Source organism: Oncorhynchus clarkii, chromosome 21 (genome assembly GCF_045791955.1).
Source record: "Oncorhynchus clarkii lewisi isolate Uvic-CL-2024 chromosome 21, UVic_Ocla_1.0, whole genome shotgun sequence".
NCBI classification, from domain to species: domain Eukaryota; kingdom Metazoa; phylum Chordata; class Actinopteri; order Salmoniformes; family Salmonidae; genus Oncorhynchus; species Oncorhynchus clarkii.
The window spans coordinates 20,158,256-20,169,178 of NC_092167.1; the positions used below are offsets into that span (position 1 = coordinate 20,158,256).

General features: G+C 45.4%; 1 non-coding gene across 1 annotated transcript; it reads left to right on the plus strand.

The window, feature by feature from the left end:
* Positions 1-4,643: 4,643 nt before the first annotated feature.
* Positions 4,644-4,714, plus strand: trnaa-ugc (transfer RNA alanine (anticodon UGC)). Its single transcript has one exon. It is a non-coding gene; the product is annotated as a tRNA-Ala (tRNA).
* The last annotated feature ends 6,209 nt before the right edge of the window (positions 4,715-10,923 follow it).

Here is a 10,923-nt window from a genome sequence, read left to right on the forward strand (position 1 = left end):
GAAAAGAGACGAGTCCAAATGAAATAAATAAATAGACAAATAAATAAATAAAAAACACAAGCTAGTGTTCTCATCCATTTTTGATGACAACCTCCTATTGATTGGGTGCGTTTGAAACTAAACAAGCATATCCATGCCCCAGAGCGCTGAACATGCACACTGATAATTATTTATGACATATTTGGGTGGAAGAGAAGAGGCCGGAGAAGTTTTCTTGGCATAATAAACCCGGGCTGCTCTCTATTTTACCGTGCAGTAATCTACTGGGTGATCCCAGAGACTCACAAGGCTAGGTCAAGTAGAGTGGAGTAGTCTCTTAATGAGATAAAAAAAAAAAAACTTTTGGAGAGAGAAGGGAAGGATCCTATAACGTGATCTGTTTAATTATCGACCAATTCCACACACTCGATAACAAAATCCCAAATCAATTGCTGTTCTTACAGAGATCTACATAGGCCTTGTGAATAGAAATGCACAGGGAAACACAAATAAATGATGACTCTTTAAAACAGCGGTGGAGGATCACCCAATTTAGCCCGTCGTAAGTGTCAGCCGCTGGGTTCAAATCATAACAGCGCCGACGTATGATCTTGTTAGCCGTACCTTGTCATGACGCCGAGGCAACATCTTAATCTGATCTAAGAACAGGCCGATCTAAGCAGCTACGCGGCTGGGTGGAATAAAACCTGTTCAACGTGCAGATAAGCCCCGGAGAAAGATGAGACAGGGCCTAATGTGACAGGTGATACACTTCACATTTAACAAGCTTACACTCCAGTGTGTCCGTACATACAAACAACCCGTAAGTAGCTTAGAAATCAATGGCCAGTGAGCAGGGAACAGACAGGGTTTTTATTTATTTCCTGAGGTGTCTAGCAGACAAGAGCTCAGCCATCCATAATCCATGTTTAATATCAGGAGAGGAAGAAGCCTCGGTCGGGCCAAAATGGCAACCTCGGATATCCAATTTGAGCCCAAATAAAAAATTGAACAGTAATGAAATACTAATCAAGTGGGTTGTTTACTTAGCTGTGATCTCTGATCTCTTTGTCTGATTATGTTTTCTCTCAGAGTGGGTGTGTGTGTGTGTGTGTCCTGATCTCTGAGCTGTGTTGATGTGTTAGCTGGCCGGCCTCGTGTACTCTCCAGACAAAACGGTCATTCCATAGATCAGCCTTGTAGCGTTGCACAAGCTGGACCAGCCGTCATAACATTATGGCACAGAAGTAACTACCCTTTAAAATGCCAAAAGTTAGGTGTCAGACACGGACACACACAAAGTGGCTAGGCCTCCTGCAGAGGTCGGTATAGTAACGCCACAAAGATCAAAGGCTTTTCTTGACTTCACACACACACAGACCAAACCCTGCATGGTTCCTGAGATGATGGACAAGACTTCCCGAGACGTCTGTAGCTAAAACTATAGATAGAAAGTCTGTACGGACTGACTGAATTAAGAGGCGACCGACCGATCAACTCCGTAAGTCACACTGCAAAGCCTTCCTTCCTCACAGGTTGCGCTGTAAAACACATCGGCCTCCTTGCAAATCTTTTCTTCCACCTTGGAAGTATCACGTGTTTAATAATCACAAAGTCCCCTTCGTGGTATCATAGGAAAATAATGTAAAACACTGATATTATCTACTCCAGCTGAAAGGCATCGTGAGATCTCCTGTGTTAATTAATTCCATACCTGTCATTCTGGTAAAACTCTCAAATCTTAACACATAGAATCTCTTCTATTTCCATGTGAACGAGAAGAGAAAAAGGAAAGCTGCAGGTTGTGCTGAGACTGAGAGAGGGAGGGTATGAAAGTAAGTGTCTTCCTCTTCTGATTTTAATTGCGAGGTGCAAAGTGAAATGGCTGCACTCCATGACAGCGTTACAGAGGCACGAGTGTCAATGAGACTGGATGGGTGGAGGAGGGGGGGGCTTGGAGGGAAGAAGGGAAGGTGACAGACAGAAGAACCCGTCCCCAAGGTGCTCTCCAAGAGCAATAGATAAAGATTCCCCTGGGACATTTTTCTCATTAGTCGTCAGACACAGTTCAGTAATTCAGGGGGTGTTGGGTTACCATTTGTCATGAGACAAAAAAAATACATGTCACTCCATGCTTTGCTTCCTTTATTTGGATATGTCACCTCGAAGGAAAAATTATAAGCCTGGCTTGCATTCAAACAAAGGGACTGCTGCACACACAGGCAAGCACGTACAATCACACACACACACACACACACACACACACACACACACACACACACACACACACACACACACACACTGAACGGTGGGTTTACATTGAGGCGCGTAATGAATGACGGCAAACTCTGCGCGATGCTTATCGGCCTGACTGTTGTGATAAGTCCGTCTTTAATGAGTATGAGGTGTTCTCCACCAGAGAGAGCCAGTGTTTGAATCCTGCTGGCTGTACGTTACTTCTCATGTCGGAGTCTAAGACAACGAGACACCTGCATTAGGCTATCTGGGTTTGTCACTCACTGAGATTGTGCACTTTCTTTATTTACGGCGCAATAGAAAAACCAGAAGGATCGAGTCACCTTAAAAAAACAAAGAAAATAACAACGACTAACGGCCGATATTGACACTAGAGGTAGTCTGTCTAAAGTAAAGATGCAGGGCGGCTGAAAAACATGCTAATCTTGCACCCGACACTGTCTGTGTTTGAACAGTTATCTTCGGCTACAATATGTGCTCCTCCAACAAAAGGAGAAGCTTTTCTTCAAACGCGCTGTGCAAGTTCTGGACGTTTTTATTACACCCGTTAGCCACATTCATTCTGCCGCACAAAAGGAGCCTTTGCTTGTGTGTCACCTCGGAGACAAAGCCATACCAAGACAGATGAATTCCAGAGGATGTGCTTGTTTCTAAAGAGAAAGATCTATTCTCTCTCAGAAGCCTTGACACCACACCGCCAGATACAACAAATGTGCCCTTTCAGGAACATCTTTGCAGGCGCAGTGGAAGGACAGGGAGGACAGGTCCAATGGAAAGTGCCCGTGACAAACCAGCACTTCCACCTCTTTTATAAATTCACTACCCCAATCAATATCATCAGACTTCTTTTCCCGAGAAAGAAATAATGAATAATAGAAAAATATTGAAATTCAATTTCAGTGAGAGAAACGGAAGAAAGCCTGCATATAACCTTGTTAGATTTTCCACACCAGGAGGTGTGTTAGGTGTTAGTTATCCCCTAGGCTTGTGACTGTGTGCCATCTTTCTCCGTATCCCTCTCTGTCTGCATGCTTAAGAGAGGAGGCCTGGGCCTATTAGGGAAGGCTGAGACTGTAGCAGACTAATTGTGTCAGCGACTGTACCCAGGCCCATCTCCGCCATCATCATCTCACATAGTGACCTTATCATGAACAGAGAGCGAGAGCCAGGGCGTGTGGCTTCACCGCGTGCCCTCGCAATACTGATGGACCGCCAGTCTGTAACGGGGAGAATAATACGCCTCGCTCTCATCTCACTCATGAACCCCCCCCCCCCCCCCCCCGCAGGGTCAAAGGTCAGGCCATATCTGTCCCGAGTGGTCATTTAACTCTTCTTAACACAACAAAGATTGCAGATTACATCCCTGTTGCATAAAAAGGTTACACACGCCGTGCCAAGAGGTCCCGGGCTCTCATTGCATATTTAGAAAATACTTGAAGCTCTCGGCTCGGCCTCGACGGCAGGAATGTCCACAGGTTCAGGGAGGCTCGCGCGGTGGGAGAATAACGGGTTGGTTCATCCTTCTAAGCGACCTTGGAAATCTTCTCAGCTACTCACAAATACAAACCCTGGCTCCCTCTTAACAGATGCCTTTCATTATTAATATTGTAAGAAATAAGCAGTGGGAGAAAAGTAGGGAGACTATGGGGTTTTATAATACTAGTACCTAGCAGAGATAGTCCACATAGACCTCAGGAGGTTGGTGGCACCTTAATTGGGGAGGACAGGCTCGTGTTAACGTCTGGAGTGGAATCAGTGGAATGGTATCAAATACAACAAACACATGGCTTCCTGGTATTCAATGCCTTTCCATTTGCTCCGTTCCGGCCATTATGAGCCGTTCTCCCCTCAGCAGCCTCCACTGACATAGACAGGGATACGTGACAGAGCGGTGAAATTACAATTCAGACCTCAAATAAACACAGAGGTTGTTGAAAGGGAATAACAGGGCGTGTCCTGTGGTAAGTCGAGGCTACACAAACTTGGACAAAACTCGTAGAGTATTAGTAAGTTCATTTCCTAACCCTCATTTGTCATGTCTCGATGCCAATATCTTCTAAAACCAGTGGTAAAAGAAACAACTGACCGCACAAAGACATTGGTGCTGTTCCAACATCACACCCAGCCTCTGGCCTCATATCCCCCTTTAAAACAGTGTTGTTCCTCCCCTTCATGTAGGGGTTATCAGCAGTCACCCGACTCTGTCTGACAAGCCCCTTGCTACAGTACAGGGAACAACTGTCTGTCCTACAGGCCTTAGTCTGACCAAGCAGAAGAAGAAGAGCTACGTGTTTTACACTCCTCATCTTCAGGGAAAAACAACCGTAGAAAGTCTGTGTGGACTGGAGGCTGCTGTGCTACTGCCACCACTGACACTGCCTGGGGCAGACTCGGATGCAACTCAAGTGCCCCGTGTGGCTCAGCTGGTAGAGCATGGAGCTTGCAACGCCAGGGTTGTGGGTTCGATTCCCACGGGGGACCAGTATGAAGAAGAAGAAAAAAGTATGAAAATGTATGCACTCACTACTGGATAAGAGCGTCTGTTAAATTACTCAAATGTAAAATGGGACAAGCCCCATACAAACGTTGATACTGAACAAATTGTCCTTGTTTGGCAAATAGAAGGAAGTGTTTTGTGTTGAGAGGTTCAAGTCAGTGTCACTGATTTTAGGACAAACATGTGTCTGCTGTATGTCAGATGTATTTATCAATGTATAAATATGTCATAACACAACTACATATGTACTGCATGTATCCCTTCACACAAAAATGTAAATACTGCGTATCAGAACAGTAGATAACCTTGTCCTCAACAAATACTACTGGAGACATACTGGAGTTCACTCAACGGTTGGACTAACACCAGAGGTCAGTAATAGCTACAGATACACCACAGTAAAGAGATGATACATTTTCCCTCATCTGAACTCACGCTGAAAGTTGAATTAGGATATTTATAGCACGACAAGCTTTTGAGCTGCGAGCAGAGAGAGGCAGAATTATGTCAATTCAAATAGCATACTCTTAATATCAAAAGAAAAATAATGAAGGGGCTATAATGTGTTCTCTGTAACAATGAACAAGTTGGAGGAAATGTCCTCCCGAACCTTGATCTAGCAGAACAATGGGCCTGTTCATGGACAATTAAAAACAAAGAGTCAATGGAGTTCTGCTGGGGAACAGTGATGAGCACGAATGTCCTTTATGGCCCGTGCAAATGGTTACTTCTATTAGAGACACCACATTCAACCTTAAAGAAGAAACATGGGATTCTTCTCATTCTTGTTCCTCTCTTTCTCTGTTTTACTCTCTCTCTCTCTCGCTCTCTCTCTCTCTGACCCTTTCTTTTTAGCTTTGCCTCCCTCCCTCTCTCTTTCCCTCTGTCTCTCTCTTTCCCTATCGCCCTCTCTCTACCTATCTCACTTTATCTTTCTCCCTCTCTCTTGGTTGTTTGGGGAAGATGACAGTGTGTCCTTCCCTCTTTCCTTCTGACTGTTCCTCCCCAATCCCTGGGAGTGGAGTAATCACCTCTTTACCATGGCGCCGGCTGACACTTTTGGAACGAACCAGAGGGCTGAGGTTGGTGAATGCGATTTCACACACGGCAGGGTTTGCAGGTGACAGGACTGGGGGACTATCTGATTAGTCCCTCGCTGTAGTCTCTGAGCAGAGCTACAAAGCATGGTACTCTACTGTCTCTCTCCCTCCCTCCAACCTCCCTACTCAGACCCTGTCACCATAACAAATACTCATTATTTTTAATTTACTTATTATAGAAAGCCTCTCTCGTTGCAATTTGTACAAACAAACATGCGGGGTATCTGTATGGAGATAGTGATATATACACATATAGAAAACAAACACATCGTTTGCATATATTATGGGGAATTTTGTATCATTGCGAGCATGCATACACATGAACACACAGGCAAACAAACAAAGACAACAATTTGCCCTGATTGTAGATCTATCTGTTCTAAAAAACAAATGCTATGGAGTCAATTGGCTCATTCATCCCCCCTCCTCTCCCCTGTAACTATTCCCCAGGTCGTTACTGTAAATGACAATGTGTTCTCAGTCAACTTACCTGGTAAAATAAGGGTAAAATAAATACAAAATATCAAGGGGGTATTCGTATGTGTGTGCAAGTGTATGCTTGTGTGTGTGTGTGTCTACGCATATGCGTGTGTGTGCGTGGGTTCTTGTGTGTGTGCCTGTGCGTGTGCGTGTGTGTGTGTGTGTGTGCGTGTGTGTGTATAGAAGTAGAAGGTTAATGCAGACCTGTGAGCAGAGATGACAGCAACTAGACCCTAGTGAGCACCAAAACGAGGAGTCCAGGGACTTTCATCTTCATATGCACTGGCCCCTTTGTCCCTCTCCAGTCTCAGACTTCACATTTATTGCCAGGCTTTAGAGAGGGCAGCGTGGCCTTGAGAGGACCCTGTAGTCATCTATTCCACTCAAACACTAGTTAATTAGCAACACCACGGTTTGGGGTTTGCTAAATCACTGGATAGAGTAATCAAACCACAAGCTGACAGGCCGCGATACAAACGGCTAAGCAGAAAGGAAAGGACCACGGTACTAACTCTGAAAGAAAATAATTACAGCACTGTGTAGTGGTGTGTGGGGGTGAGGGGCTGTGTGTGTGTAGTAAGTGTGTGTGTGCATGTGTGCAATAAGTGTGTGGGTGTGTGTGTGTGCTTGCTCCGAAAAAACCTACTCAATTAAGATAGATAGGGAGTGAATAGAGGAGACAGAGTAAAATGTTTAAAAGGACTATCAAGACAAACATCAGCCTGCTGTCAGAAATGCCCCTTCCCATGGTAAGTCTATGGAGAGGAGGGAGAGTGACCTGCCTCCCTCCCTCTCCCTCTGTCAGATAGACCTATTGTTCCTCTTGACAATCAACAACCAGCCAGAGGTTACACGGAGGTGTTCAAATCACTCACTTCCCTTTTATTATTTCACATTCTTCCTGAACAACATCCGTGAACAATTTTTAACACTCACTTTTCAAAAGAAAAGGAGAGAGGAAAAATATAATATGGCAATTTAGCTAAATAATTATAGCATTTTAGTCCTCTTCCGCCTACACTCGGAGGCTCCGCTGGCGAAAAAAAGCTAATAATTCAATTTCTCAGTGCCTGTAATTGTCACCGATGTACCTAAAGGTCATATCATTCACCCAGAAGAAAGGGAGGGAGAGGCTGGAGACATGCTCAGAAGAGGCAATTTAACACAGGGCTAATGGGAGGAGTGTTACTCAAATGGACGAAGGAGTGAGGGAGGAGAGAGGGAGGGTGTTCGGTTAGCAGCCACTTGGTAACGGCGGGCTCATACTGTATCGGCTCTCTCCCCGGTCGCTACGCCCTCCATCACCACCGCCATCATTCTCAGGTAACTAACAGATGAGTGATGGAGCCAAAATGGAGATGATGTTTAGGCCTGTGTTAGAGGTTAAGCCCGGTGGCCTTTCAAATGGCTGCCATCATAAAAGTACGGTCGGGAGGCAGGATTGGGGGAGTAGCAGCCCTGGCTTTGAAAGTAATTGACTAATACAGTGCTGGGTATTAAAGTCATAGAGTGCCAAAAGGGAACACACAGCCGCTTGACCCTAAGCCACTTTGGAGTAATCTAGTATTCAATCCAGCGTGTAATGACTACTGGGGCTGTCAATCCTCTGGGCTCTCTGTCTCTGCCTTGCTCCCCCAGTCTCTCTTTCTCTCTCCCTCTCTGTCTCTCTCTCCTCCCCATAATTCCCTCTCTCTCCCGCTTCTTCCCTCCCCCCTATATCACTCCACCAATCCCCCTTTCTCGCCTGGCCCATGAATGCTGTTGATTCACAGAGAGGAGATGGAGGGATGACTGAGTTGAGGGTTGACTGAGTGGCCTAGAAGAGCCAGGCTTTGGGGTGTTAAGTCCAGGGCTACCCACAGGTCCCTCCTCCATCCTCCAGTCTAATCCAGCGACACCAGAGGGGTCAACACACTCTCCGTCTCCCCCACGACCTCCTCCCCGAAACAGGGCGCACTGCACACTCCTCAAACTCCCTCTCAAACAGGTTATTCGTGTTTAATACAAATGAATGTGGAACCGTTGGTGAGGTGAGGAGTTCAGAAGCGGTGTCTTTGGGAACGGGGGAAGGCATCATTAAAGAGTGGAGCGGTTCGAACAATTTGCTTAACCTCTCGGCGGTCTCTGTTCTCTGTGATCAATAGGTTTTATCCACCGTGTGAGTCGTCCATAATGATGAGCGGACCGACAGAAGGATAAGAAGCTCTGAGTCGGAAGAGAGGAGAGGGCCAGGATTTTCGACGTGCTCTCTTATTAAAATCATTAATCTGTCTTCTGAAAAACGCCCTCCATGGACTTTCTGTATTGTTCCTAATGTTAGACAGAATGTTGCACAGCGGTGTTGTAATCTTTGCAAATAGTATTTTAGGTCTTCCTTCCTATTATGTACAGTATGTGTTAACGTACCGCAGTCATGATGAGATGTGTGAATCACACACATCTTTGTCAATGTGATCTGGTGAATCTGCGAAAGACTAAACATGCACCTGTACGTTTCTAGCCAGACCATTTAATACTCGTCCGTGCATCACAGAAGTATCTAGCAATAGCAAGATAAAAAAACCTAAGGAAACCAACCATCGAGGACAAGTGCACACTGCACCCCCCCCCCAACCCCGCCATCCCTGCTTTCGCCCCCATCGCAGAAGAGAAAGGCACCTGTCACACTGTTTGAGCAGAGGTACGGGGATGGGGGGGAAAAAACACGGCAGCACTTCACAACACTGTCATTGCCATTCATAATACGCATTGCAGTATAAAGAGGGCCATTAGGGCCCCAACCTGGGAGCCATTAAATCATTCTAAATCGCTGTAACATCCCATTAGTGTCAGTGGTGAGACCACATAATAGTCTGTATTATAGAGATCACCACCGCGGACCCATTTGGACTAAATCACAGCAGCCTCTCTTCTCCGACTGGGATCCTTATCCCTCGTCCCCTAGAGCACAGGGACACCCGTGCCGAAGAGAGGCTGGATGCTCCTTGGGATCTCCTAGTGCGTTAAAAGCAGAAGGATCAGGCGGACCGTCCACAGCACCACCCTATGAATTAGGCATGATGCAAGCCCCATTAGAAATGATGCTATTAAGCTATCTGTTGCTGTTTCTGTGGGAAAATCATACAACAGAAGCACGTTTAGCTTGTTTAGTGGACAAAATATCAATTGAATTTTAACCGAAATGCACTACTGAGATGTGTTGATATACAAGCATAATTAGGATTGGAAGATGGACTTCACTCCCTAAATCAATTGCCTGCGATCTGGGGGAGGATAACGAGTCAGAGCTTGTTGGGGTGGATTTGCAATCTGGAGATGAGCTAGACAGTAATGTGATAATAGCAAGGTCCAGTGGGCCCCAACTAACCTGTGAGGAACCAGACCATGACAAAACAGCCATGCAGAGGTCACACAATCATAGGCCTGACACACAACCATGACGAGACAGCCATGCTAGAGGTCAGATGTCACACAATCATAGGCCTGACACACAACCATGACAAGAAGCCAGGGATCACATCATGAAACAAATAATGCTCTCTATAACAACGAATCCGAATAGAAGACAGGGAAGGAAAAAGCATGTTCAGAACGAATAACTGACTGTTGATTAGACGTTAAGACACCCACCAAGTTTGTTACTGAACACAAATATTGATGACATAAACAGAACAAATGACGAGAGGTCACGGTTAGTAAACAGAAATGAATAGCAGAACAAATAGATAAGGTAGGGGCGCTGGGTTTGAATAAAAAAAACTCCATGAGAAATATGCATCTTCCGTTACATATCTATATATCTCCCTCCACATGATAAATAGCTCCTTCCACAAACCCTTGGTCTGCCCTATGAGTTCTTAGAGGAACAAAGCTATGATGAATGGATTAATGCCAGAGCCCAAGCAAACACCTCTCCTGGCTGATAAAAAGATATCCTGCCAATGACAATTTGGGGACACTGGTGACCCGAGGAGTGGTCTATGGGGTATGCCCCCCAGAGAGGCACGGTGATGGAGCCGAATGACCATTAGGGGGAAGATTAAGTGCCCCTTGCTTCCGACACTCACTTCATTATACATGCAAGCCCTCGCCCCACTCGCATCTCCCGAAAAGGCACAGCTCCTTTGTTTCTAGTGACTCCCGCCACTTTGATTGCTTATTTATTGGCTGTCTCCGTTGGCAACCCCGGGCTAGAGAAACAAATCCCATTGGCCACGTGCCCCTCCTATCAGGTGAGAGAAGAGTGAGAGTAAAGTGAGAGTACATTTTTTTTTATTGTGCGGGATACTAACACAGGTGGGAGGGACATTTTTTTTTTGCCTGTCAAATGTTCTGTGTGTCAGGAGGAAGAGGAAGCAGGAACCAAAACTACAGCTGACAAATAGAGAGCCCTCAATATGAATGGCTGTACTTGGAAACAATGGGTATGAATAAACAATAGCTCCCACACAAATGCTAATAAAAATGATGTCATGGGGGAAGGGGGTTGGGAGGTTAGGGTCATTAGACAACCTGAAGGAAATCTCCTCTAATAAGCATATTAACTATATTAACTAAATTAAATGACTGGATAAAATGACCATATTATTACTTTGTCTTGTTAGACTAAAC